At 35.4% G+C, this 8,073-nt stretch overlaps 1 long non-coding RNA gene across 1 annotated transcript in view; it reads left to right on the top strand.

Moving 5' to 3' along the window:
* The first annotated feature begins 234 nt into the window (after positions 1 to 234).
* The window catches only part of LOC136768529 (uncharacterized), a 28,374-nt gene continuing 20,535 nt past the window's right edge, over positions 235 to 8,073 (top strand). The window contains exon 1 of the long non-coding RNA XR_010821989.1: positions 235 to 446. This is a non-coding gene — a long non-coding RNA (uncharacterized LOC136768529). The remainder of the gene's footprint in view (positions 447 to 8,073) is intronic.

The raw sequence follows: 8,073 nt of genomic DNA, 5'->3' as shown, positions 1-8,073 counted from the left end.
AGAAAAAGAAAAGAAACATTCTGCACAAAAACTGTTAGCAGAAAGTTTAAATATGAAAATGTCAACAACAGGAACAAATACTTATTTCTTAAGCAACCATTATTTCAAAATCTATTCAAAATATTTAAAACGTTTATTTTGCAGTTTTGTGCTAACTCCCCCTAGGCTTTTAATAATACATACACCTGTATAGCTCATCATTGCGTCGCCTTTGACCAGGGAGCGTAACTCCTCTGCTGGGAAAACAGGTCAATAAACAGTACACGAAAGCACCCATGTTCCCCCTTGATATATTCCTATATTCCTGCTATTTAAATATCTCTTTTGTATTCGAGCACCCTTCACTATACTTTCCCCCAAACAAACGTCACTACATTTACACAGAGATACAGACACGCATGCGCAGATGGGATCTCCGTGGAAGATGACCTGGAGCGAATGACAAGGTAACTTCACGTTTTAGGCATTTTCACATTGTTATACATATATGTGCATGTGTGGGGCTTCGGAGGGAGTCTGATTTATGCAATATGCAATGTGTTAATAAAATAACAATTGCACAGAGTATATTAACAAAGCGCTATAACTAGATGGGCCGCCATACGTAGGCCTGAGTCCGTTCAACACATCTTGATTTCTGGAGCTGCTTTAACAATAGTGTTTGGTGAAATGTGCATTGCATTTTCCACAAAGCCGACATAAATACCATAGCAGAAATACCAAGTGCCTCCTGTTGTGAATGTCTCAGGTGTTTTGTAGAGTGAATTTCAGAAACCTTTCAGAAACCTATTTGCCCAGGTATTGCTGGCAAGGGATGTTATGTTGGCATTAGGATGTATTGAATTTGTCAGTAAACCTTGGCATTACTGTGATTTCAGTATTTTTTATAACACTTTTGTTGACAAATTATATATTCCTGCTAATAAACTGAAACATTTACATGACTGATTTGCAGATTTTTTAAAAATAATATTGAATAAGTTGTATTAGTGATGAAGGGATACATAATGCATGTCCATATCTGCTGTCAGTTAATCAACGCGTGTGTTAATGTGTGTTAATAGAATGAAGTAAATTATATAATGAAATAGGTTATTCATTAATAAGTGGTTCAATTAAACAGCCTCCATGACACCCTTGCACTGGCAAGAATTAAATGCAGGCCCAAAGTGTATAGTGCACAGAGTGGGTGTTTTCCCAGGTCTCTGAATCACTCTAGTTTGCTTGCTGTGGCGTCTCTGAGTCTTGTGAGCAGATACTCAGCTAATTGAAGATAATCCAAAGCCACCCAAGGTCCAGAATGAAACGAGTGCCTTTCATACTTCACTTTACGTTAATTGAATGAACTGTCAGTGTCCGAGATAAGGTTGCTGAATTCAAAGCACGAAATATAGTTTTTATTTTCAAGCAGTCAGTTCGGTTATTTTTTGTCGTCTTTGTATTGTATTTGTTCAGGGATTTAAAATGTTGTCATGGGGGGGGGGGGGGGTCCTTTGGCTGCAGCAATCCGGGACCACAATTTGGCCCTTTTTCCAAAATAAGTGTATGAGGAGACAAGAATGAGAAGAAATGCCTTGTTGTGCTGGACATTTAAACAGTGAGACACAGCTAGTGCGCACTGAGGTGAAGGAGCCGGCCACACCCAGCCACAGCTATCTAGCTAACTATCTCATAGGTGGCCAAATAAGAAAAGCCCAGCTTTGTTCTCTGAAGTGAAGACGTCAAGTTTGAATGTTTGCAAATGTCAGATTAAATAATTGTGATGGTAATTAACAAGTCAGAACCGCCCACCTGTAGCTTACTAACTAATGACACATTCAAAATATGTAAGCTAAGATTAAAAACAAGCTGACATCATAAGATAATTGATATGAAAGTGGATGTGCTATGTACATCATTGCCACTCACCAATGGGATGGACCTTCCCGGGGCAAACTATACCTTTGCGTATCAAATGGATTTTCTACTATTCCCTTATCTTCATTTCTTGGTAGTTGTAATTTTCTGAGAGCCATCACAGGAAATTCAAAAACTGTGGGCAAAGAATTGATACAGAATAATATAAATGCAGGGACATTAAAGACCAGTATCATCAGCTTAACTGATAAAAAAAAGGTTGTGAGCTTTGATCTTTAAGATGCATTTAACCTTTTGATAAAAAGAAACAGCAAAGAAAGTCAAATTTGGGGGAAAAGTAAGACTTCTGAACGAGTGAAACAGGAAGCCAGTCACAGATGCACAGGAAGAGTACCCGCAAAAAGAAAAAAAATGAAATAATAACTGGTTTTCCCTTTAAAATTGAACTGAACACAATCCTGCTTCTATTTTCATTTTTAGTAGGCTTCTGCAGACTGACCTAGATACAGCGTTTTCTGGAAAGTCAAGTCAATGTCATGGTATAATTCCAGCATCTTTACTAAAATATTCCTTTTAATTGTTGCATATTTCAACAGATCAATAATATGAATTTGAGAGAAGGATGAGTTCTTGCAAGTTGATCTCTGTGCTTTTCTATACATAAGACTTCAGCATGTTGAAACAGAAAGGAAATGTGTATGTGTATGTGTTTGTGTGCTTGTCATGTTTGTTTTTGTGTTATTGAAATAGTGCCTTTGAGGAACATTTCAAAGATTAAAGATTATGGTGTGGGGTTGTGCTTCTCAAGCAACACAGGAAGTGGGGTTCAGACAGGATGATGGTTATTAAAAAAAAAAAACAGAAAAAGAAAACCGCGCTAGGTGACATAACAGGGGAATGCGTATGCCGTAATAAACATGATGACAACACAGAAGAGGAAGAGACAATGCACATTTTCCACAGAGCAGTGGAATGTAGTGTTTAATCAATACTTCAGTATTCGTGGAATATAGGCTGTCAGTGGTTGTTTTTCTGTTTTTTTTTTTTAAATTGTTGTTGTTTTTTTTGTTTTGAATAAATATATTTCCATAATGCTACACCACAAAAACTCCACTGAACTCATAGAATTTTGTAGATTTCCTTTTAGTTGCATAGAAGTATACAAAAGGACTATTCAGTTAATATTGCACGACAGTGTACAACTATTATAATTGACCAAAATGTTAGAATATCACAGTACATTTCAGTGCAACCCCAGACCCCTCTCATAGTAAACTATGGGCACACTGTCTTTTACTACTTAAGAATACTCATACTCATAAGAATATGCTTAGACGACCATATCCAGAGCAACTTATAGTTCACACAAGCCTAACAAAAGTTATACAAATCCATACAAAATTACATTTTAAGCATTACTATAAGTAGTATATGCAGTAGTATAATCAATACAAAGTACAATTTAAGAATTAGAAGTACTGCAGTTAATATAAAATACAAAGCATACATCCTAGTTCAAAGAGATAACAAGTGCAGGCATGATGCTAGGTGTGACTAGTCCTAGGTCGAGTTCCAGAGACTCAACTTGTGGCATCTGTGCCAAGAAGATGCCAAGAAGCTGTTCTGGTGGCTTGTGGTGCCCAACACCTTACTGAGACACTTTATAGTTTTTCCCTTTAATTTGTCACCCGTCTGTATATCATCATCATCATCATTATCAGCCTATATCGTTCCACTGCTAGATGAAGGTCTCCCCAAGATGTTTCCACTTGCATCGATCTACATTACTCCTGCAAAAGTTTATGATTTAATCTTTTATGTGGTAGTCTTCCAGGTCTTTTGATCTCTTGGTATCCATTTGATAGCTTCTTTTGTTCATCTTTGATCTTTTCCTCCTGCAGTGTGTCCGTTCCACTGGCATTTTAACATTTTCACTTTTTCAATGCTGTCACATATTTTGATTTGTTCCCTGATCCATTAATAGGGCTGGGTAAAAGATTGATTTTCCGATTAATTGCGATTCTGGTTTGGACAATCTGATATCGATTCTTTAAATCCAGAGATCAATCTTATAAATATATGCATTTTCTCTGTGAATGAAAAAAAACGGCGCCACCTGCCCAAACATATGCACAAAGAAAAAAAATAAACGAAAAAAGAATAAATAAATAAATAAAACTTCAAAGCAGGGGTTCCCAAAGTGCGTCCCTCAAGGATGTTTGGTGCCGCCCCCAAAGCCAACCTTCAGCCACCCCATTTCTGAACGTTTACAATATGTTTACACTTTCTACACATTTTCTGTTACAAATTGCACATATAATTTGGGGGAAAATAATAAAACAACAATTCAATTTCATAAACATTCCCTAACAGAAATATATAGGAAATAAAAAAGTATGATTGGGACAGATTTTGTTTTCATTGGTGGTTCATTTTCAACTTTGATTTAGTGATACATGTGGTTTTATTATTATTAAAGTGCACTTTTTTTGAACGGCTTGCACTATTTTGAAAGACACGCAGCTCAGAGCCTTGGCTAATTTGGCATTATTTCATGGTAGTTTATAAATGTTTATAAAAAAGTTTTTAGTCTGATTTATTTTTTGTAAAAACAAATGCAATTTATATAGGTTATTTAGATTTGTTAAATATAAAGTAATTCAATGTAATGTTTTGGGCCTGGTCCTCAATGTTTAACATTAATCTTTAGTAATCTACCATGCTATATAAGTTAGAGGGTCCCCTGTGCAGTTCATAGGATTAATGCTCAGAGAATCTCTTTCATAAGCAATATTGGTTTTGTAATTATCACAAAATTAAACTGAAATTGCATCAAAATCGAACCGAACCGAGAGATCAGTGCCGATGCCCAGCCCTATCCATTAATATATTTTTCTATCTCTTGTTATTTCAAGCTTATATCTTTCCATGCTTCTTTGTGTCGTCTGCAGTTTATGTGACATTTTTGCATTTATTGATTGGGTTTCATGACCGTAAGTGAGCATTTAATAGTATGCTGTGCAATGATTAAATAATTTTCACTTCAGGCAAATGGATATTTAAGCTGTTGAACAAGACTTTGGTTTTACACAAGTTAATTCCAGTCCAGTCCAAGTCCAGTTTTCTTCATGCATCTGATAGTTCTTGAATTTGAATTTGCAAATGTCATCGAGTTGTTCAAATTAGCTCAGTTTAACTTGATACCTTTTTCTTCCCAGTTCTTGAGCACTTCTTCAAGAATTGCTGTGAAGAGTATTGGAGATGTAGCCTTGATGTAGCCTACTCCTTTGCAAATCTTGATCTTGTTAGTGTTTTGATGGAGTCAGATTTTTAATGTAGAATTTATGTAGATATATTTAATAAGAGTTATATAAGTTTCCAGAATGTTTTTGAGTTTGATATGAATATGCATTCTGCACATTATTTTTCAATATTTCTATACTCTATTATAATAATAATAATAATAATAATAATAATAACTTGCATATGCTTGTATCTAAGGCCAACATTTTTCTCAAAGCCAACTTGCAATGTATATGTTATTCTTTCTTTTACATTCAATAAATCCTGTAATTTCTTAAATAACAAAATCATATATGTAGATGAACCTGGTGAGTATGGAAGTTCAAAATCAGAAAGTAGCAGGAATTGTCAACACCAGCAAGAGAAGTATTTTGGAGAGAAAATATTTTGATAAACACAACATTCTGCAACCTACATTTCTAACACTTTCAGTAACTTGCGTTTGATTGCCAATTTCACTGATCATATCTAGATGCATTCATTTTCTGGAACTTAGGAGTTGTATTTCCTTTCAAGAAGTCCGCCTAAATTTGAAATGTCTTTCATTTCAAATAAAAAGTATTGAGTTATAAACCACAGACTTCCCTGGAATTCAAAATCTAAGTTTAATGCCCAGACAAGACTTGTTATTCTTGTGAAAATTGGGTCACATTTAAAAAGTGTAAATACCTGGAAATATAGATGGTGTTTAGTGGAACTAATGACAGAATACTGCTCACATCAAAAGATAAGCATGGATTAAAAAGCCCCTTAATATCAGAATTTATAAATCATATCTGTTCCCCAGCAAGTCACTGAAGATCTTTGACAGTTGACATTACTCCCACATCATGCAAAAGACAACATGAATGAAATGTAAATGACTTTGTAATTTTTAGCAGGAGCTAATGATAAAACTACAGTGATCTACTAATCGTATTGTGTAAAAGCTTTGTATATATTGTATGTTAAGTATTATACTTTCTTTTGTTCTGATTTGCATGGTTATTATTTGCACTTTGTTATTTGTTTCATAATTACCAATTTGTTGCTCAGGTCTCTTGCTTTATTGAATGATTTCTGTGCCAATATAACCCTGAGGTTTGTATTGTAAAACAGTGGCCAACCAGGGAGAGGTGCAGATGAAGGGATTAGAGACAGTCTATGCATGACATTAATACTAGTTGGTAATGTAACCTACTATGTGGCAGAGGAGGAGGTTGTGAGACTTATTTGTTTAATTTGTACTTTAAATAGTCTGTCTGTGTAACAACGTTCCAGCGTTCCAGTAAAATGAAATTCTCCTCCCCTGCTCACTGTTTCTTTTATATTTTTTGTCTGTTTCAGCATTTTTCATTTTAATATTGCCAATTTTATTGTAATTCAATAGTTAGCCTAATCTTATGTAATATATTGTGTGAAGGTTGACTGTGTGCTATTGTAAGGTTAAAGTTGGGAGTCGTGTGTGTGTGTGTGTGTATATATATATATTTTGTAAACATCAGCACAGTGACTGTAGTCAGTTAGCATTTTATTTGTAAAAGGGATAGAAGTGTGTATCAAAACTTGTGTAAGTGATATATATATATCACTTACACAAGTTTTGATACACACTTCTATCCCTTTTACAAATAAAATGCTAACTGACTACATGTATTGTGCTGATGTTTACAAAATGCATCTGGAGTTTCCCAGGTATACTATGGGTTAGTTGAAATAAACAAAGAATGCCTTTCATTGTTACATAATCCAGAAGTAGGCTAATTATTTAAAGAAGTTCAAATTAAATAGTTTTTAGTTTTTTTCTTTTCCACTGTTGCACCTTGGTAAGGAACTGTGGGTAATTTTGTCACAATTTATCTCTTAAGGCCAGCAGGACTGTAATTTTGCATATTTGCATTCCAAAAATGTATTGTTACTTATATAACTTTATATATATTTTTTTGTTTTGTTTTTCCTGAACATCAACATTATCTTGTCTAGTTTTATCATGGGACACCACCACCACATTTTAAAGGGAGGAGATAAAACAAAACCCTGATCGTATTTTACCTGAGGTTCTAGTTCAGATTTGAACATGTAACATATATTGGTTTACAAAATATACATACAGTCATACCTTCATACATACATGTAGATACATACACCAATCAATGCGATGCACTGTGTGTTCTGACACCTTTCTATCAGAACCAGCATTCACTTTTTCAGCAATTTGAGCTACAGTAGCTCGTCTGCTGGATCGGACCAAACGGGCCAGCCTTCGCTCCGCACGTGCATCAATGAGTCTTGGCCGCCCATGACCCTGTCGCTGGTTCACCACTTTTCCTTCCTTGGACCACTTTTGATAAGTACTAACCACTGCAGACCGGGAACACCCCACAAGAGCTGCAGTTTTGGAGATGCTCTGACCCAGTCGTCTAGACATCACAATATGGCCCTTGTCAAAGTCGCTCAGATCCTTACACTGCCCATTTTTCCTGCTTCTAACACATCAACTATGAGGACAAAATGATCACTTGCTGCCTAATATATCCCACCCACTGACAGGTGCCATGATAACGAGATTATCAGTGTTATTCACTTCACCTGTCAGTGGTCATAATGTTATGGCATACAGCACAGTAACATGGTCAATTAATGCAAAATTACATAGACAGCATGGAAAGATGTATGCTTGGCTTAAGAAGAGGAGACACAAAAAGCAAATAATTGGATGCATGGAGAAACAAAAGTATGTGACATAATTGGAATATGTTAAAATGGCAATGGGCCTGACATACAACATGAGGAACAGGTCAGAGATGGACTGTAGACCATTTAGAATGGATCCAATTGATTAAATGAAAAAAGACTAAGATAAAGACTTCATAGTTGATGGGATCAGAAGCTTTGCTGGTGTAACATGGATAATAGGTGCTGTAGATCAAAACG

This window comes from Amia ocellicauda, chromosome 2 (assembly GCF_036373705.1).
Source record: "Amia ocellicauda isolate fAmiCal2 chromosome 2, fAmiCal2.hap1, whole genome shotgun sequence".
NCBI lineage: Eukaryota > Metazoa > Chordata > Actinopteri > Amiiformes > Amiidae > Amia > Amia ocellicauda.
This window is presented reverse-complemented; position numbering and strand designations above follow the sequence as displayed.